Source organism: Podarcis filfolensis (genome assembly GCF_964270895.1).
Source record: "Podarcis filfolensis genome assembly, chromosome: 4".
NCBI classification, from domain to species: domain Eukaryota; kingdom Metazoa; phylum Chordata; class Lepidosauria; order Squamata; family Lacertidae; genus Podarcis; species Podarcis filfolensis.
The window spans coordinates 43,196,507-43,219,216 of NC_139607.1; positions in this window are offsets into that span (position 1 = coordinate 43,196,507).

Sequence of the window (22,710 nt, forward strand, 5' to 3'; positions counted from 1 at the left end):
AATGTTAGTTGTTAAAATGAAGTTATACTGAAGATGTATTCAACTATACCCTTTTAAAAATTCCCCTTCAATGGAACACCCACATGTGTAACCAATAAATCCAAATGATCTCAGCAAAGTAGATATTAAACCAAACTCAATTACATCCAAACTGTTACACATAGCAGATTATTATTTCCAAACTGTTACCCTTCCCAGATTTATGCTGGAGACAGTTTGTTGCTTTTCATTTTTTAAATCAATTTAGATAGAGTGATTGGCTTTAATTGACATACACAGGACTGATGATAGATACGCACATTTGGCTACAAAGCCTTTAGACAAGAAATCCTCCTGAACAGATAATTCTGAAGAATTGTTTCTTCTGAATGCAATTGCACAGTGCAGAAAGTGGAACAAACTGTTTATCTGGACCAGAGAATGAAGAAAAATCGCAGGTAATTTAAAAATCTGTTGATTTAATTAAACGAGGCCACCTTGCCTCATATTTAATTGAGGAAGTGCAAGATCAAGGTTTTCCTTTCTGCTTCATTTCCTTCTCATTTTTCCCCCTGCATCGGGAAAAGCAAGAGAGCAAGCGTGCTTCACAGATCTTGCTTCCTTCATCCTAAAGCCACTGAAAGGAAACTCTCAAGGGCGAGCAGTTTGCCAAACAGCACCCTTTTGCTCAGCTAACAGCATTTCATCTCTTCTGAAATGGCAATGTTAACCTGACCCTGGCCACCCCTCACAGATCCCTTCAAACAAGGAGACACTCCCTTGCAAGTATAGTCACAGTATAGTCACAAAGCTGAAGGTGCTGTGACAGAATATTCAGGTGGGTAATGAGGAGTGCCAAATGAATTAATTTGAAGACTGGGGCAATTAATATTCACAGTAGAAAGAACTCTCCCATTCTTTCAGAGGCAAAGACAATTAGAGTCCCTGGCATTTACTTCTGCATTTCAATTTAATAACAGTGTAGTTGGTTTAATCCTTTCTTGAGGACATACATTATGAGTAACTGGTGCCCCGAGCCCATGGAATTAAATTTAGTTCACTACTCAAGGTCTTAGAAAATATCCATTGCTAATTAAAGTCCTGTATTACACTAGCCAGCATGTTTAAAGGGTGGCTGCACACAAAGGGAAATATGACCCCCATATTTTACCCAGGAGGGGGGGACAGGCTTAGAAGACACAGACCAGGAACCAAAGAACCATGAAACTAGTTTCCTAAGCCCAAGGGGGCACTAGACTTGTTATTTCTCTCAAATTATAACTTCCTCCCATGCTACATGGTACTGCTTGATAAAAGGAGCTTGTGTAATAGATATGGTACTCATCCTCACAACAGCCTTAGGTTGACTGTGAGATTACTGGCCCAAGGTCACTCAGTGAGATTTGTGGCTAAGATGTCAAAACCCTGGTTCCTTCAGCTCAGTATTGTTTACTCCTGAATATTCAGAGTCTCCAGCAGTTTGCCGTTTGCCTGACCATATAAATGGAATACCAAGAATTGAATTTAGCACCTTTGATAAGAAGAGCCAGAGTTCAGTGGTGGAACATACACCTTGCATTCAAATGATCCCAGGTTCAATCATCTCTGGGTAGAGCCTGGAAATCTATTGTGGTGCAGTCATTTCTTCTTTGGTGCAAGAAAAAGCTGTAGCTCAGGGGTAGAGTGTGGTTTGATCATTGGTATCTCCAGATAGAGCTAGAAAAGCCTGGAGAACTGGTGTCCAGTAAGCCTAAAGCCAGGGGTCACTCCACCCTCCCTAAACTGAGCAATTTCAAACTTTTTTTAAAAAAAATATGTTGCAAAGTGTGTTCTCCCTCATGGAGAGCACAGGTTGCGGGCAGGGCTGACAAGACACCTCACTATTACTAGGCAAATGGTTTGGCCATCCTTTAAGCAGGGGCGGGCTGTTACTGGGGAAATCTAGATGTTGCCATTTGTTGATTGACAGCCCTATTTGTTAAATACAATGCACGCAGTGAGGAACTTCCTCTTTGCACTGCTTACTTCGGATCACCCGCCCTCCCTTCCCTAATTTTAGGCTGTTTGCTTGACCTTGCTATGCCTGTCATGGGGTCGTCTGCTTTGGGGCAGGGGCCTGGTAGGAATTTTGTCCATTTGGCTGATTAGTGTGTGCCACTTGGTTTTTGCCTACTGCGTAGCAAATCGTCACAACTTATAAGGTTTGCGGTTATGCATTGGTCTTGGAATTGGTTGGTGGAGGGATATGGATTCGGCTGTGCCTGCCCCTCCAAAATGCTGCTGCTGCTGCTTCAAGGGTTTTCAGTTAAAGGAACCCAGGGGCTCCCCATGCTTTTGTCCGAAACCCCCTGGCAAGGGGCTAGGGCCATGCAAGCCCCTGGGAGCATTCTGGGGAGAGGTGAGGCATGGTTCCCAGTCCCGTCTCTCTCCCCAGGTGACTTACCCTTGCTGACTTCACGGGGGGTGCGAATGTCAGAGCTGTCCCCGTGTGGGGTCGGTTAGTGCTACCGATGCCTAAGCAACCACTCACATTGCTGTAATTTGAATAAAGTTGTGGCCAAAATTATGCCAAAAACCTTAAACAAAAATTAAGTGTCAATTGTGTTTTTCTTTGGGGGGGTGTCTTGGGGACCTCGGCGCGCAATAGAAGATGACGATGATAATGACAAAGAGGAACAATTCAATTGAATGAATGTACATATTGTCTTCTTGTTATTAAAGGCAGGTGGGCTGTCTGAATATATTCATTTATATTTATATCCCTCCTTTCATTCAAGTGATCAGGGAAGTTTAAAGACACTGTAAAGAACTGCCCTGAACACAGCACTCCTTGCTATCTGTTATTAGTTGTTAATTCTTACAATCCCCTGGTTCTTTTTCCTTATCTTTCTTGGCCAGCACCATCCTGCTTCCAGCCAAGACTCTGGCCTTTATGCATGCGATTGAGGGTCCCACCTTGTTTGGCCCCACCCCTGGGCTGCCCGTTCCCCTCTTGTCCTAATTAGTTGCCCTTTCCCTTTTGCATCCTCTTTTCGCCAAGTCCTTTGACCTGCAGGGCTTGCTCTGGCATCTGCTGGCACCATCTAACTCATATTTGAAATAAGCTAAAAAAGAGCAACTTCATAAATAAAGCACTACACATAATATAAATAAAGCACTACACATAATATATGAGTTAGAAAAGAATAGATAAAAGGAGTTAAAAGAATGGGAGGAGGGACAAGATAATGGTCCCCCTGATTTCAGTGGGACTTCAATTAACTTACAGTGGTACCTCGGGTTACATACGCTTCAGGTTACAGACTCTGCTAACCCAGAAATAGTGCTTCAGGTTAAGAACTTTGCTTCAGGATGAGAACAGAAATCATGCTCCGGCGGCGCAGTGGCAGCAGGAGGCCCCATTAGCTAAAGTGGTGCTTCAGGTTAAGAACAGTTTCAGGTTAAGAACGGACCTCCGAAACCAATTAAGTACTTAACCCAAGGTAGCACTGTAGTCTGAATTCAACCCAATGAATCTGATCTTCATGATATTTTGGTGCAATGTGATATTTCAATGACAACAAATGCTATTTTGTTGCACATGGGTTAATTAAGAAATGACTTCAGAAGCTTTTTTGAGGTTTTTTAAAAAATGACACTTGGTTTGGTCTTCTTTCTCTTGAAGCCAGAAATAAATAGCTAGCTAACTAAGTAGAAGTCAAGAAGTGCACATAAAATCTGGGGTAAATGCATAATGAAGGATCCTCCTGAGAAGTTTCCTCGCCATTATGCATTTATTCAGGTCTGTTGTTGCATGGCTGATTGTGATGTGTGTGAAGAAAAACAGACAGCAAGGAATTGTATTCCAGGTCACTGAGTAACACCAGCAAGTCACATTTGCATGAAGGCCAAATTGTTTCACTGGTTCTTTTAACAGAAGTTTGGAGTGACAGTTGTAGACAATAAACGGGAACTATGAATATTAAGTGACAGAGCACACTTGGCACACGTAGAGATATCCAGATTCAATCCCTGGGAATATGTTCATTGGATGGTTGCACAACAGCTGTGGCCATGGCATGGGAGCAAGAAGGGAAGAACACCGAGAGGGGGAAAGTGGTGCTTTGAAACAAAGGCTGAAGTTTGAAGAAAGTACCTCCACACAGTGGAATATCTGAGGTCGCCTAATCCTTTATCTCTCTCATATGAAGCAGCTGAGGAAGGGAAGTTTGTTTAGAAATACCTACACTGAGATAATTTACATATTATGTTGTAGTACAATAGTTTTTAAAATACATATTTAAATGAAACTTTGATACAGGTTTGTGGTGTTCTTTGTATTTTAAAGAATAAATATCACCAGAAATATGCGCAATCGGGACAGAGGAGACTTATGAGTCACCACATGCAGAAACTGGCATGGAGCAGAAATAGACTAATTCATCCATCTCTAAGAACAGGGAACCAGGCCAGGGGCCTTCCAGATGTTGTTGGACTGCAGCTCTGGGATGCCCCAGCCAGAATTCCCAATGGTTGGCGCTGATGGGAGATAAAGTCCAACAATATCCAGAGGACCACTGGTTCTCTCTCCCTAGGGCTAGATGATCTGCCCTCAGTATAATGAAGCTTCAAAGTTTCTATTGTGTCTCTAAGATACAGTATATCTAGACTTCCCTTAATAATTACTTACTTTGCCTCTTAGGCCGAGCTTCATGAATGTTATGTTGGTCAGTGCAATTATGCATACGAGAGTAAGGGGAGGTGGGGAAGAGAAAAATGCAAATACACCTCGCAGTCACGAGATACTTGTTTGTGTGACAGGGAGCGTTGTGGAAAAGGTGATGAATCCCAATTACATAGTAAGATCTGCCAAAACATGGAAGTTAAAAGGAAGTAATTCCCAGACGGCTGATTTTCCCTTTAACATCTAATGTATTTTTGGGAATAGAGACATTTTCGTAAATTATTTCAAATCATTTTAAAGCCATCAAGTTTGAGATAGCAAGTAGCATTGCACTGTCAATTTGAGAGTCACATAAATATACAGAGATGAAATGCATTTGCTATTGGAAATGTAATGACTTTCTCAGTATAATGATTCAAAACTTTATTGTCATAGATCATAAAAGTTAGCAAGTGAAAAATCAGATGATATGGAAGAACTTGCTACTAGTTTCTAGCATTGTGTGTTGTTGTCCGGCATTCCAGGGTAAGTTTCATTTCATTTCATTACGTATTCTGTTTTATTATGGTCCATTTAGTTTAGTCCTGTGACCAAGGGAAGACCAGCTATAAGTTCCTACTGGCACAGATAAGGTGGTACAGTACCAGCAGAGAGTCAGGAAACCAGCCATTCCTTAGCCCTGGGTGGGATGCAGAACTGCCATCTAAAGTGGGGACTTTGTTTATGCCTACACTCTGTTTCCCATTCTTGCAATCTTAAATCCAATTTCTGCAGCAATTTGTAATTTTTTAAAAAATAAAAAACCCAATGAAGAGTCAGCATCAGCATTTTAGTGTGAATTTCTCCAAATAAACATATTGTTGCCAGCAACTTACCCAAATATAAAGCATTGTTATAAGTTATTTTCACAATGTGTTCATTTTTATGCACACTTTCCACCAATAGATGCATTTTTGTAACATTGTTTAGGTTGAGAATTGCATTGTGATATTCAGGTAAGTGTGAATTTTGAAGGATGGCTGTGTTTCGATTCTCATCTTTTTTGGAAAGTGCAAATTTGATAGATTTGACTTTAAATGAGTTTTAAGTCAACCCCCGACCCCCAATTCCTACGCAGAACTAATGCCAGTAATCTAAATGTCTAAGTCCAAATTAGGATCTATTTTTCCTAGACTATTGTCCACTTTTTCAGATTCCAATCTTTCAATGAAGTGTATATGCCCTGTTATTCAATTAACATTGCATGGTGAGAAAGCAGGAGAGCATATATGGTGTAATTTGCACTTGTTTAATTGCTCATTTTGTTCTGTTCACCACTATGATATTTCCCCCTTAATGTTGGCAGAATCTTGCAAACAAATAAACACATTTTGCCACTGCCACCATCACATGCATTTAGAAGAAGAAGAAGAAGAAGAGTTTGGATTTGATATCCCGCCTTTCACTCCCCTTCAGGAGTCTCAAAGCGGCTAACAATCTCCTTTCCCTTCCTCCCCCACAACAAACACTCTGTGAGGTGAGTGGGGCTGAGAGACTTCAAAGAAGTGTGACTGGCCCAAGGTCACCCAGCAGCTGCATGTGGAGGAGCGGAGACGCGAATCCGGTTCCCCAGATTACGTGACTACCGCTCTTAACCACTACACCACACTAGCTCTCTAAGGTCCTGACTCCCAAGCTCCTCACATACTAGGGACATTTTTTGTAGAAGGGAAACCTGCTGAATGTGCTTCAGCCCTTAAATTCAGTAGGCTTGCTCTCTGGAGATATACGGTACTCCTGATGTGTGGACAGCATGGGGTAGGGCCAGCAGTGGATACATTAACAGGGGCAAGACCAGCACACCTGGGTGCAATGCCCCCCCCCATAGTATGTTGACTGCATGGAGTAAGTAATGCCTGAATAGACAGACCCATAATGGCTTCAAGAGAACAGCTGGTGTCCCTACCTCTCTTGTTCCCTTTCCAGGCTTGTAACAGGCCAATTGGGATTGCCAGTCCCTCAATGACTCAGGTAGAGTGTTGTGGACTCATAGGGCCGATTTGTCAATGCTCACCTTTTTTGCTTTCTTGCTGGTACTGCAAGTTCAGCATGACACCCTACATCAGGTCAGACCTATCACAATCTCATTAGCAGGGTGTTCCTCAAACGTTTTAGTCAAAAATCCACAACCTGTCCCCCTCTCACTCTGTTGCCCTTAGTTAAAAGCAGATGCAGTAGTAAGTAAAATAAAACAGCATATTCCCTGTTATAACAGTCTCTCATGTCAAATAGCAGCAAGAAGCAGTTTATACGAGCAAGCTTCTATGGCTACTTAATTGTACAAATCAACAGTCTTAAGGCCCCTCCTTCATTGCATAGTTTTTTCAAGGTTCTCAGATTAAGGGGGGGGGGGGAATCAGGAAGCATTTCTGAATTCAGTCATGTATTCCAATGACATTTTCATTAAAAAAATTAAAAATTGTCCAGTAGCACGTTTGTTCTTGGTTTAAGCTTTCGTGTGCATGCACATGAAAGCTTATACCCAGAACAGATGTAGTTGGTCTCTAAGGTGCTACTGGATAATTTTTTATTTTTTTATTTATTTTGACTGTGTCAGACCAACACGGCTACCTACCTGAATATATTTTCATATTAAATGCTAGATTAGGCCTGACATTAACAGAAAGTAGTTAACTGAATCACAGCTAAATTTACATCAGATGATTCTACTATTTCCAAGCTTCTAATGCTCCTCAGATAATAGTTGCTCATTATCAAACTTTCTCTAGTTACCGTTATTACCATTAATTTGCCTTATACCCAGTCAGACCATTAGTCTGTATAGTTCAGTACTTTCTGCACAGATTGGCAGGGGCTGTTCAGAATTTTGTATACCGGTCTTTCCTAGCTCTATCTAGAGGTGCCAGTTGACTTTTTCCAAACTGACAACATTCTGATGCTAGCATCAACGCTATATACAGTTTATTATCTACCCAATTTGCCATCTGCGCGGAAAAAAATATTCTAAGAACTGTTTGCTAAAAAGGGGGCAGAGAGAGCAAGAGAGCATAATATTTAGGTCTTGTTTACACACCCTGGCTTTACAGGTGCAAATAACCTTGAGCATCCAAAGTGAAAGGAATTCAAAGCTTATTATAATTAATCAGTCCTAGAAAAGTGTCATGGGGATACGCAGCATTAAAATATGAATCAATTAACAAAATTGCTGATTGTTTAGTCACACAATTGCTTTCTCTCTTTTTTCAGCCACTTAGATGGGGTACTATTGACTCTCTCTCTGCACCACAATAGTTGCTGAATAAGCACCATAATTTATGAGTGTTGCATCTGCCTGCACAGTTTGTACACAGGGTGTACATTAAGGATGCAGTAAATAATTGTGATCTGCAGATTCCGATATTTTGTTCTCAGCAAAAGAGCAGGGAGAGAGAGAGCGCACACAAAAAGAAAGCAAATGAGTGCACAAGCTAATATGGAAGTGCAGAAACTTGGTCCCTAACCTCCTTCAAAGCACAACACACATGCTTTCTGTTGGGAAATAGTATGCAAAATAATCAGATCCATCTATAACCCAGAATGGAAGCTTTTGCTGATTAGTGAGAGTTTCAGATAGGGACCATGATTCAACTTTAGGCCAAATTGTAAAACCTATTAATTTTATTTACAGTGGTACCTCAGGTTAAGTACTTAATTCATTCCGGAGGTCTGTTCTTAACCTGAAACTGTTCTTAACCTGAAGCACCACTTTAGCTAATGGGGCCTCCTGCTGCCGCCGCACTGCCGAAGCATGATTTCTGTTCTTATCCTGAAGCAAAGTTCTTAACCCGAGGTACTATTTCTGGGTTAGTGGAGTCTGTAACCTGAAGCGTATGTAACCCGAGGTACCACTGTATTTATTTTTTACTGCTTAAGTTAACTTGCATAAGTTAAGATCAGGCCATCATCCTCTTCTCAGAGGGGTCAACCAGCTGCCTATGGAAAGCCCCCAGAACAGGACCTAAGCACAAGAGTGTTCTTCTCCACTTGTGACTCCCAGTACTTGAGAAGCATTCAGAGGCGGGCTGCCTCCAAGGTGATAAAATATACCCATTGCGGCTAGTAGCCATTTGCCACGAACCCCTCGCCTACCTGGCAGCAAGTCAGTATGCCAAGTCCTAAGTCCAAGGGTCAATCCACACAGGCAAAGTCCAAAGTCCAAGGTCACAAAATGCAGTCCAGGGTCAATCCAAGTAGCCATCTGAAGTCCAGCAGTCAGAATACAATCCAGAATCAAGCCTGAAGCCCCATAGAGGTCCAGGAACATTCAAGTCAAGATCCATTAACATAGGCAAATGAGCAGACACAGCACCTCGCCTCTGTTTCCCTTTTGTACTTTGCCTGCTGATTGCAGCTTCTGGGCTTGATGAGACGTGACCTTCACCTGTTCCAAGCCTACTCCAGGTAAAGAATCCCTCCTCCCAGAGCTAGTGAGCCTCACCTGGCCAGCTAGGGAGCTGGGTTGTGGACCCTTGCCTGCCTCAGCCTCCTGGAGCGCCCTGCATGCTGCTCCCTATACCCCAGAGCTCTCCATGATTGTGGAGACAAGGGGTCCTTCTGGCTCTGGTGATGGGCCCTGCTGCTGTGCACTGACCCCCATCCCTTCACCAGCCCCTGTCACCCTGTGAGTACTTCCTTCCCCCTCCCCTGCTTGCTCCGGTGTGTCCCAGTCCCCACTACATCCCTCGCCCAGGCCCTCTTCTTCCTCTTCCTCCCCATCGTCCTGCCAGTTCATGACACCATTTATAGCAATATCCGCCATTAATTTATTTAATCCTCTTTTAAAGCCAACCAAGCTGGTGGCCATCACTGCGTCCGGTGGAGGTGAATTCCACAGTTTAACTATGTACTACTGTGTGAAAAAGGACTCATTTTTGTCTGTTGTGAATCTTCCAAACTCCTGCTTCAATTTATGACTTTGAGTTCTTGCTCATCCAATTGACTTTTAAAAAGGAAAAAGAAATGTCAACATGGAGTGGATCCATGTGACGATACAGTGCTGGGCTGATGAATGCGTTTCCTTTGTTGAAAGTGGTAGTGAAGCACATAGTTGAAATTTCCATAGGAAGCTGCTGTATACCAGTTCAGATCATGAGTGCATCTATCTCAGTATTGTCTACATTGACTGGAAGTGGGCTCATCAAATTGCAGGGTGGAATTTCTCCAAGAGATGCCAAGCATTCATTAAAGGATCATCTGCGTGGAAAGCACATGCTCTACCATTCAGCTATGGTCTTTCTGTCCTTAGAAATTGCTTTGTGGATGGGGACAGGGAATGCCATGGAGTTTAGTGAGTCTTACTACATCTCCTTTTACATTTACAAAAGAAATACATTTTTCTGCAGATTTTTCTAGTTACAATTGCTCAGGATTTATAAGGAGATGCAGTCTTTTATTGGCTATATAATCTTATTTATGAGCATTTTAGCAGTGCACCTTTATAAACCCTAACTGTCCAATTAAAAGAGAAGCTTAGTATAAAAAGTTAGATTATTATGGCTATGGGACAATAAGAACAGAAAAAGAAATAAAGTGATGGAAATATTCATTCATCTTTTCATGATCCAAGGAGGGGTCTTCAGTAGCTGGGATATTATGCTTCAAAACCAAAAGCTCTGCTAACTTAGAACTCATTGAATAGCTATTACACCTGAGGCTCAGTGGCTAAATGTCATGAAGAAGGACATAAGAAAGGTCAAAGGGGGGGATTATGCTCTCCTCTCCTCACTGTCATCTGAGCAGAAGAGTGTCTGGATCATCACATTGCTTAATGCGTACCATGTTGAGCACTGGATGGTTGGCAAAACAGCATCCATTATGGACTTATTTTGCAGCCTAAGCTGCTGCAGCTGAAACAAGGATGTGGTGTGGGCCTTTCCCTCAAGAGGGTAATAGTTTGGTGTTGAGCTAGCAGGGGCAGTACACACAATGATGTATCCACCATCAGTCTTAAGTTGCTAAGGGTTTTGCCTTTCAGGCCAAGTTTTGAAACCCATATGCAACAATGCCTATTTGCTGTTGTTAACCACCTTGAATGGCTCGCTGGACCAATTTCCTAATGAGAGCCTCAAAGTATTAAAACATCCAATGAGGTTAAGCACCACGTAGATACAGAAATTTTAACCACTAAGCTGCTAAAAAATATGGCACAATACATTGTATCCATTTGGTCAACACAGTAGTTGCACAACTACCTGAGTCAATGCACACTGGAAAAATGTGGGTTCTCTAAATCCATTCTGCCTTGCATTCGGTTAGCACCAAACCCTTTCCATCTGAACTACTCGATGCCCTTTTATTGCCCTTAATATCTGCAGTCCTAGCATTCTGTAGAGCTTATTGCTGTGCAGAAAAAGCAGTAGTTTTATTATGAATTTCATTTCATTTTGCAGACTTACATCTGTTTTTAAGATTTGCTTTACCTATATAAAAGACCATGCACTATTGCTTAGAATATAATTGCTGATGAATGAATAAATAACAGCATTTTTATTGCAGAGTCATTTTCACCTGCTTGCATTTGGATTCTAAACCCATTTCTACAAAAGGCAATCTCTCTAGTTGTTGAAATTTCTTCTACAGCTCTGTGCAATGTATAGTGTAGAAATGAAAGCCCTGAGAAAGAGAACTTCCATGGTTCATGGGCCTGTTTATATGGGCTCTATTAATGTTCAACCAGGACCTTTTGAGTAAACATACCCTTAATTTTTTTTCAGGTTACATGTCACACATAAACTCAATGCGGGCACTTTGCTTGCATGTGAAAGCCACTACTTGAACAAGGAAAGATGCCACAATCCTATAATGTGGGTCTTAAATGCTGCAAACAGCCCCCACTACAATACACTGTGCACTTCAGACTTTTGCCCTCCAAGAGTTGAAGGTGATGGGGGTAGCAAGGCTGGGTGCACTTATCTCACTCTTTTTGCTCACATTTAGTTTCTGTACACCAGCAGAACACCTGTATAGGGCTATAGATTCCAAGTGCAAGTGTGTAGGCCATGGCATAAGCAGGGAGCAATTATCAGGAGGTTTGGGGCAGGCTGTCATCAGTAGACTCAGGTCTACTACAGTGGTAACTCGGGTTACATATGCTTCAGGTTACAGACTCTGCTAACCCAGAAAGAATACCTTGGGTTAAGGACTTTGCTTCAGGGTGAGAAGAGAAATCGTGCTCCGGCGGTGCGGCGGCAGCAGGAGGCCCCATTAGCTAAAGTGGTGCTTCAGGTTAAGAACAGTTTCAGGTTAAGAACGGACCTCCGGAACGAATTAAGTACGTAACCAGAGGTACCACTGTATTTCATTAAATCTGAGTCATACCCATGACCATTTTGGTTGCCCTTTTTTGAACCTTTTCCAGCTTTTCACTCTGGTTTCACTAAGCTATCCAATATGGCCTGAATATTTCTTTCTTGGCCAATCACAGCATAAATGTGAAGTTCGGATTTTTTGCTGCATCACTTCGTCCTTTCCTTACATTGAACTGCATTTGCCATTTTAACCAGAGATCCTTTTGGGGCTTCTCACAATCTCTTTTTATTCTTACCTACCTGAATTGTTGGGTATCATCGCCAAGCTTTGCTATCTCACTGCTCATCCCAAACTTCAAATCAATTACAAACAAGTTATAATGTACCAGTCAGAGTACTGATCATTAGTATACTGTAACTAGATAGATACAATCCAGATACAGGAACAGTTAAGAAACCAACACTGGGAGACTGTTGTTTGTATTGCTGTCAAAACAAGCAGTGATCACTGTAATCTTGGCTAAATTGCGCATGGCATATAAGAATTTTGTTTTTGTGCTGGACTTGATTGTTTATATGCTGCTAATTAGAAGGTGAGTGATCTCAGTCAGCTACAGCCTCCAATTTGTTCTTCTCAAACAATTCTGGAATAGAGAGCTAATGCTTTACTGCAGTGAAGTAATAACCAGATAACATTACACTCTCCTTATCGTGTAGTTTCTGTGAGATAGTGGCTCGCTGTGCAACCTAGGAATTGCATAAATGGGCTGATTCATCAATGCATGATATGCGGATAACACAGTGTCTGATAGAACTTCATAAATTCCAATTTGCTTATCGTTTGGATTATAAAGAGGTACAATGTAGACTGAGTTTCATGTATATTGGACTTTTAGCAGAAATTCTTAAGAATATTAACGCAGGTGGGGGTTTTTTGCTCATAAATTCAGATTAACAAAGGGTGACTACAAACAGCCATTTGCCAAGTGATGCATATAACAACTTGGTAAACTGGTCTTCTGGATAATTCTGTCAAATGGTGGGGGGAAAGCCCACAATCCTGAGTTTGATCTGAAATCCAGCGATGCTGTGAAAAACTAAGACTTTCCTCACCACTGAGCAGGGCAATACAAATGGTCAGCTTATAAAAAATATACAGACTTGGCAATGGTATTCTTTATTCACCCCAAATTTCAAGTATATGGCCTCATTCAACTTCCAGATATAGAGTGATTATCAATTATTCGGGAATGCCATTATCTAAACTAATTATAAAAATCATTTTGTTTCTTTTATATAGCCTTATAAAATAGGTCTAAAACTCAACACCCACACATAAAGAAACAGATGTTCTCCAGTTGTTTTTGAAAAAAAAAACTATGTCCTCTTTCTATCAGTGATAATCTATATGTGTTTTTTCAATATCACAGATGTGACTATAATTTTTAAAACAGATTATATCGTCCACAGTGTATGTATCACCCAGCTGCAAAGAGAGGCCGTTACAGATAATGGGAAGTTTCTGTACCTCCATTTAACTAGTCTGTGTGCTCTATCAAGGGATACAAGTTGTAAGATAATGCTCAGGGCTCCCATTATCTCTAACAAGCTGGTGCAAAGTCTGCACATTAAAACCTCATCTGGTCTCATCCACATGTGCCAAGAGGGAAAACAGGACTGGAATGGCCCTCACAGATCCCTCTGCAGATGAGTACATTGGTGGACTGGCTTAATTCATTTTAATTAAATTAATGCCTATTATCCAACTACAACAATATTTTTATATTGATTCTGCCTGACATTTTGGTCAAAGTTTCAATGATAGGGTAGAAATAGCAGCAGATTTCTCCCTTTTATTCCTAAAAATGCTAAGAAGTAAGTTTGGATAAGTGGGCAGAATTCAGTGACAACAAAGCACCCTCGAACCTCATTGGGCTTATATTAGTAGCAGCAGCAACAATGTTTAATCACTATCTACATGTATTCTGTTAAAAACAGCACAAAAAATAAAAGCAAATGAATTGAAAAACAATAAAAGTAGACATTATCATCCGACAAGGAAAGCTTGTCAGAACAAAAATGTCTCCACTTGTCTCTCTCACTTCCTCCCCTTGTGCTTTATCATATGCTAAAATAATATGCATAATATTAGCATGTTAAATGATCCAGAGCTATGACTACTTACCTAACATAAAAACTCTATTTCACCTGAAAACATGCAGTGAAAAAAGAGCAAATCCATCCTTTTACCTGTTCAGTAGTCATATGATTGTGCTATCCTATGACTACAACAATGATGCATAATACTGAAATCTACAGAAAGCTACAGCTATGAGTACAATGTGATAGCAATACTCCAATAGAGGCAATTTTTCATGTATAGTTGGGGGATTCTGAGAACTTATGCTTGTCATGATTTTGGATGCATTTGCTTACAAGTGCTTATTAATTGCTTATCTTGCTACAGCTAGTTTCCTCACTCACACCCTTTCCACTTCGCTATTGTTGATATACTGAGATATATTGATTTATTCCATTTAAGTAATGGAATAGTATGAGGGGCTCTGTATACGACTGAACCTACAAATTTAGATCAGGGTGGTGATGAATGTTTCTCATTTTCTCCACACCCAAGTAACCAACCACAGTGTGCTGTTTATCCTTTAGCAAATAAACACTCCTCAAATGAGATTTTTTTCCCCTAAAAGTGCATTATCTTCTTTTTTCCCCCCAGAGGAACATACCCGGAATTTACCGCATGATGAAACATTTGGTCAGTTATTTATTCAGTTTGTGTGCTTTGGATGGTGTATGTTGTCCTCTAAAATGTTCCATTAAACAGTCGGTTATATTATTGAGCTGATATTCTGATATCACAGCATTCTGTTGCCTGTGCTGGTTCCAGTAGTGAATGACTAAATGCAAGCAAGTCAACAAAACCAACTAGAAGATGAGATGGAAGCTAAGGTCACAGTTCACTACATTTCTGCACCACTTTATGATTTATTTTTATTTTGTAAAAGTCCTCCTGAAAAATTGCCAGCATGTTAGTATCCATTTCTCTTAATGTACACATTTTTGCAATTAGTTTTCCCCAACAGAATGCATTTTCGTTTGTTACTTTAATTAATGGGTAGGCAAACTAAGGCCTGTGGGCCCAGAATTGCCTTCTGGATCTGGCCCACTGACAGTCCAGGAATCTCTGCGTGGATCGCCAGTGTGCATGTTCTTTCCCTCTTCCTCACACAGTGGCAGTGGCGGCGGAGCCTCCTGCCTGGAGAAGCTCCTTCTGGCTTCTCCCCACCCTGCCTAAAGGAAGAAGGGGGCTGGGCTTTGTTGGTGCCAGCAGCAGCAGCAGCGCTCAAGCAGCCGCCATTTTAAGCAGCCCCTCTCCGGAGCCCTTTCGCGCTCCACTCGTTGTCCCTCCACCACCACCAGCCCCTGCTGCTCACGAGACACAGGTAAGCAGCCACTGGGGCTCTTGGTACTCTTGCATCATCCCCCCCCCAAAAAAAATATAGTCTGTCCCACCCCCCACCAGGTCTGAGGAACAGTGGACTGGCCCCCTGCTGAAAACATATGCTGACCCCTGCTTTTATTCATAGGTAAAGGTAAAGGGACCCCTGACCATTAGGTCCAGTTGTGACCGAGTCTGGGGTTGCGGCGCTCATCTCACTTTATTGGCCGTGGGAGCCGGTGTACAGCTTCCGGGTCATGTGGCCAGCATGACTAAGCCGCTTCTGGCGAACCAGAGCAGTGCACGGAAACGCCGTTTACCTTCCTGCCAGAGCGGTACCTATTTATCTACTTGCACTTTGAGGTGCTTTTGAACTGCTAGGTGGGCAGGAGCAGGGACCGAGCAACAGGAGCTCACCCCGTTGCGGGGATTCGAACCGCCGACCTTCTGATCAGCAAGTCCTAGGCTCTGTGGTTTAACTCACAGCGCACCCGTTTTTATTCATACTTCCCCTTAATGTAAACCCTTCTGTACATACTTGGTTGGGGTGTGTGTGTTGGACAACAGACTCACAAAATGTGGCACAGTGCAACTTTTGAAGGAGAGTTTCATGCATTGTTTGGGGAAGTGCTGATTAGATAGACAGGAAAATAAAAGGTGACCTGATCTTATCCCCCACCACAACCTCTGAGTAGCATGCATAAAATTGCATGTTAAGACCCCCCCCCCTCATTCTTCATCACCAGCTTATCAGAGTTCATATTGTTTCCAGAATTTTTGTTTGAAACCTCACTTGCTCACTAACTTTGGAGCCAGCAGTAGTTTGGTAAGCCTATTTTAAAAAAATCTTTAACATCTGTATTTTAGAGGAAGCTGCAGAATATTTGATGAAACACACTGTGCATTCATTATTCCCCTCCTTGCAGTACAACAATTCTCTCAGGTTTTAATGGCTTTTGATAATAAGGTACAAAATTTAACAGTTTGCCAAATTGCTTTTTCTGTTTTATAGGAAAAAACAAATGAAATATACCAGACTTTGCTGGAGAGAATAAATGCTGCCTGAATGTTGCCAAAAGAAAGGTGTTTTCAATTAGTTACTGCAGTGAAAAATAAAATTAGTATATTTTACTTATTCTTGCCTTTGTTTGAAAAGCTACATTTCTAAGGAAAAAATGGATGTGAAAATATGTGCATCTCCATAGTTTGCTAGAAATCTAGTACACATGGAAAAGGCAAACATGGATATCAATCCATTGTAGATCAAACAGTTGCATGAGCACTATGATAACTGAGCTTTCTTCCCTTTTTGGCAAAATAGGCATGGTGAGTATGCACACATCTGTAGCCAGTATGATGTTATTCCATGACTCCTATTCATCCACAAACACCCATTGCTGTCTCCTCCCCCATCTTAACTTTTAGCAGCTCCTGTAGTGGAGGAAAGCAAATAGTGGATAGTACCAAAGCAAATGGTAAATCAAGCCTGACAAAAGCATAATTATTACCAACATATATTGATTTTTTTCAATTAAAATTGATCCACAGTTATTCTCATTAGCTTAATTTGACTGTAATTGACATCATTAACCAAAAAACACAAGGACATGTCCAGACTTAAGAAGAAATTAATGGATCTTCATTATTTACTGGCAGTTTACTGGGGTTTTCATTGTGTATTCCCTTTATATTACCGAAAACATTTGCTACTTATCAACTCAAGGTTTTCTGTTTGAAAAATTAATCACAATGATATTTTTTTAAAAAAACAAAAAACAAAAAACCCACACAACACAAAACCGTATGAGCAAGCCAGATTTTCCCACCAGTGATTGAAGAAAATATTCTATTTATATGAAGTAGTACTTTGTATAAGCATAAACATCAATTTTATTAAATTTGACATATCTAATAAATATGAAAACCTGGCTGAGTTTACTTTTTTAACAAGAAATGATGAAATGTTAATAAAATAAGTGTTTCATTGCTGTTCTCATGTTCTCTATTTTTGTTCCTCAACAGAACACTTAAACCTATGAAAATTCACTAGAAAGAGCTGCATATTTCATTGTTAAATATACACCTTGAAAAATGAGAGTGTTCTGATAAAATGTATACAGAATTCTTTTCTACACATTACAAATGACTTCTATTGACAGTGATTACTTTAAAATCGACTTTCTTCCTTTTACAATGTGAACTCCTGAAGTATAGCTCAGAGATTGTGTCTTTCACGTGGGGAAATGTTCCTGCAGGCTCTGAAGGATATAGAATCAATTAATCCATTGCAGCACGGTGCAAGGCAATTTGAAATCCTGGCATATGAATTGCTGGAACCCAGAATATGAAGAGGAGCAGGGAAACCAAAGCAGTTGGGAACAATGGAAACTATCTTACACCAGGTCAGACAATGTGTCCATCTAACCCTGTACTGCATGGGCAGATGTTTTCACTGAGGGCCTCTTTCTCATCACATGCTACCATAACTAGAGATGATGGGAGATTAGATGTGGGACCTTCTGCAATGGAATGTACATATCACATCAATGTGCTATTGTCCCTCTGCATAGACATAGATTATGTAGATAAGTAAAAATGGACTTCATGGCAGCTAAAATAGTAAGTGCCAGGTGGCATCTGCGTAAGTTCACAGTCTGGCATCAACTATTGAGCTTCCACCACCAGTATTGGAGGGGGGGGACTGGGGGCTGGTGTGCCTCTCTTAGTTTTCTGTTTTCTGGCAGATCTACAACTTAGCATATGTCAGGGACAGCCAACACGGTGCCTCTCAGTTGTTGTTGAACTACAACTCCCAACGAGGGGAGTTGTAGTTCAACAATACCATCCACCTGAAAAGTAAGGTAATCACAACAGAAACCCTAGGCCTCCCCAAAAGAATTCCACAAAAGAGTTGTCTCCCCTTTTGTAATTTTTGAATGAAATTTCTTTTCTCATTAATTTATGGGGAATTGTTGGGGGGGGGGGAAATGCAGGGTAATTTTGAGCAGAGTACTAATACGTATGTTGGCTCGTGATGAGCCACAGTTTGATGCAATGTGCTTCGTATCCTCTGTGGGGGTGATGGTGGAGGGGTCTATATTCTCTTAAAGTCAGAATTCCATAACTTCTCAGCCAAAAGATGCTACAGTAGAAGCAGCACAATATCTGCAAGTAATTTATTTTTCTCTGTTATCGTGTCAACTTTTAGTTATTTAATAGGTAGGCATATGATTAACCTCACTGCCAATGCTTTAAATCCAGAGCCCAGTCCACAAGAACATAAAATTGTCCCTTTAGCTTTCTTTATCACGTTTGTGAGACCTGACATTATTTCAAAAGGATTACTAAGGCACAAATCCCAGGATATGTGTTGCTGCCCATTCTTTATCAATTTTGCAAAACACTCCTGGGTAATTGTTTAAAGGGGATTCTGAGTTTAATGGAGCTTTGCATACCCAAGATAATGGCCATGCCTTTGTTTATATTGTTCACATATCCCAAGATGGTACAGAATTGAGTCAAGAGCCCCTAATTATCTTAAGGGCCTTCCTTCTTTACTTTCAATTCATTTCGACCTCTAATTAGCCAATTTACTATGTAAACAAATCAAAGAAGAGAAGTTTGGGTAGTGGGCTTAGGATAAGAGATTAATCAAAACCTCTTGCAGCAATCTAAAACTCATACAGAATTATGCTTTCTCGGGTTGTTTGGCCTTTTTCAGTTTCACGGCATGCTCTACTGAGGAATTGTTCTTTTATGTACACTATTCTGCTCAAATATTCTGACCCATCACATTGCCTTTTTAGCAGTGGTTTGCCCTCTTCAGGTATTCAAATGAACAAATGTAAGAGTAAGTCTGCCCCTTATCAGGTGGGTGGCTTTGTGGGTGGGCCCCAGACCTTCCTGGTAAACCAGCCTATCACAGGCCGGATCATCTTCCTATCCCCAAATGGCCCAGTGGCAGCAGGAGTTAGGGGCCTTCCCCTGAGCACAGGACCAACCGACCAACTATAGCCCTTGGCACCACATCCAGGGGAAGTTTAAATACCAGGCTTACGAGGCCGTTTGGCGTCTCTCACTGCACCGGTTCACCCACCCTCAGATTAGGGTTTTTTCACAGGTGCTACGACCTTGCTATGGATAATGTGAATTGCCTAGTATTCAGGGGCTGGTCAGGAATTTTTGCCGCTTGGCTAATTGGCACCACCATTTGGGTTTTTGCCTTCCTCACAATAATCGTCACAACATTATAAGGCGGATAGACATTGGGTAAGCCTAGTCTTGGTTGGAGGGGAGGTTGTAGTCTCTGCCTGCCCCTCCATGGGTAAGGGTATCCTGTTAAAAGGGTCTGGGAAGAGTGGGTCTTGTCCAATGCCCAGACGGGGGCTAGGATCATACCACTCCTTCAATGGGGGGGGGTGCATCTGTAACCAATAAAGCTGTGGCCTTATTTGATCCCAAAACCAATATGCTCCACTTCTGACCTTCATGCATTCATTGTAGAAGTCTTGGGAAGGGGGATTCTAACCAGGTTCAGATGAAGACCATTAGAATCCTCTCTGCATTCAGAGTGAAAGGAGGATTCTAAACACATTCAGCTGAACAACTGGAATCTCCTTGCAGACATCAGGAGCTGAGGGGACAGGGCAGTGCACACAGATACATTGGGGTGGGGGAATTGTGCATGTCCCAGGTTCAACCCTCATGCTTTCTTCTGAATGTCTGAAGATGGTTAAAGTTAGAGGGGAAAATAGCGCCTGACAGAGTCAGGACCTGCCAAGGCTTAAACAATGAAGAAACCCGTGACACTGGCTACCATGCTGAGGTCCTCTCTTCAATGGGACGATTAGCCTCATAGAGAGAAGACTAACTAAGAGATGTTGTAGGCACATTTTAAGAAACAACTAACCTTGAGCCAGCAGCAACAGCTTAAAAAAATCATTGAAAGTTAATAAGAATATGCAAAAATGGATTGATAATGGATGAAAGTATATAGTTATAATATGTTAAGATATAGAGTTAAGATAAATGAAAGAGGGTAAGGATTTGCTGATTTGATTATGTAAATGGGAATACAAAAAGGGGAGGTGTGAGGAGGTCAAGGAAACAAGCAAATGAGTTTAAAGATATAAAAAAATGGATTTGTTTTTAATTTTTTCTTATGTATTTGCTTTTTGCATTCTGCATTTTTCTTTTTCTTTTTTCTTTTTTTCTTATGTATTTTTGTATGTTTTTTCTTATTTTTTTCCTTTTTATATGCTTTCTTTTTATTCTGTAAACCTTCGTTTTCTGTAAAATCTCAATAAATATTTTATTTTAAAAAAAAATCGTTGAAATAGTGAGAAATCCCAGGACTCTTGACAGTGGTCTGGGAGAGAAGGAACTGTTCCACTACTGGAGGAGGTGATTCACAAGAGTTAGTGGAGAACTCACTGTACAGATCTTAATCAAAACATGAAGGAGAGGAAAGGAGAATGCGGTATAAAACAGAAAGACATAGATAAGGTAAATGTTTGGGTTATTTAAGGCATTTGTGATTCCTCTGGCATTTTGAAGGGAACAGAACTTAGAATTCTAAAACCTCTCTAGTGAAAATTTATAATACTCTGTGTGGCCATATGGCATGTGTAAATATTTCCAGAATGCTGTGGGCTTTGAGATGGGATGAAGAGAGCAAACAGTTTTATTACCATTTTAATGAACACTGATGCTAAAGCTTTAGCTGAAGTTCAGCTATACTTGTGAGTAGACTGCGGGGTCATCCATAAAACATGTCACACTTAAAACCACAGTAGCAGCTCTTTTTACACCTCCCTTGACCTTCTTGTCACAATTGGTCTCAAACAGATTCTTTTCCAAAAGTATTAAATACTTATTGGGACAACCTTGGTATTTTATTGCCTCTGAACTATCACTCTGTTTTTGACTTGTAAGGAAGCTTCATTAATAGGGAATAATGAACTTGCTCACTAGAAGCCTCAGCACTGCATGGGGAACAGAAATTTCCAGCTTACCTTTGGGTGCCGGGAGACAGTAGAAGAAGTGGGGGTGCTGGTAGCCAGGGGTCTGCAGGGCCCCCTAGATTTACTTTGTCTGCATTTGTGCCTTTAAAAAATTGTTTCTGAGTTGCCCTGTACTTTTTCCACTTCTGTAATTATGGGTCCAAACGGCTCTGTATAAAATTAGGATTTGTTTTCTCTATTCACTATATAATAGGGAATCCAAAAATGCCTATAGAATTTCCCCACTTTGGGCCAAAATTTACAGGCACAAGGGCAGCTCCATGTGGATTAAGCCTACCAAATAGGTCCAGGGGCTTTATGTGGAAGAAGTTGAAAGGGGTTTCTTTCCTCCATAAGAGGCTTCTTGCTCTTTCTTAAAAAAAGTAAAGGACCCCTGACAGTTAAGTCCCGTTGCAGACGACTCTGGGGTGTGATGCTCATCTCGCTTTATAGGCCGAGGGAGCTTTTCTTATCTTGTAACAATTAAGAGGTTGGCAAATGATGTAAATTATCGCTTGAATATTTTTTAAAAGACATTTCAAGCTTCACAGCAGTTGTCTTTGCGTCCTCCACAAAGTTAGGTTGTCCAGAATACTTTCTGTAGAGCTCTTGATGTTTTTATTCTCTGTCTGTTCTTTTTAATGCAGATCAATATAGGGTTTCTGTTTGTTTTTTAAATGAAACTTTTGAGTTAAAAAAACCCCATGACAACTCTCTGCTGCTGTACTTTATCAATCCATCTATCAAGAACTCTTCAGTGCTCCCCAGGTAATATTTTGGACAACCTCAAATATATATATATTTGGCAATACTGCACAAATGTGTATTTAGGAGAAATGCACATTAAAATGTGTATGTGGGGGGAACTGTACTTTAAGATAGGAAAAATGAGAAACTGAGAGAAACCTACATTGACAGATCCCTCTGTTCCTATACAAAATATCCCTCAGGCTCACATGAACCACTGAATGGAAGAAGGTGCCTATCCCAGGGGCAAAGACATAAGGCCAGTTTTAACATCTTTTAATACTATTTAAATATTAGTCACTGCCACATAATGCTGGTTGGGTGGTTTTAGCTCGAGTAAGGTGGTTTTAGTTCCGAGTGCCTCTGTGTGTATTAAGTCTCTTGTTTACTGTGTCCAACATTTTTTATTATTCTTTTGTCTTGTTGTTGGATTAAATGTTGAATCAACTGTAATTTATTGCATTTTTAACCTTGATTTTGATGTGGTTTTCTGTACATCACCTGTAGAAATTATTTTATGAGGTGACTTACAAATGTAAATAAAAACAAGCAACGCCCTCTTCTTCTGCTGCAGAG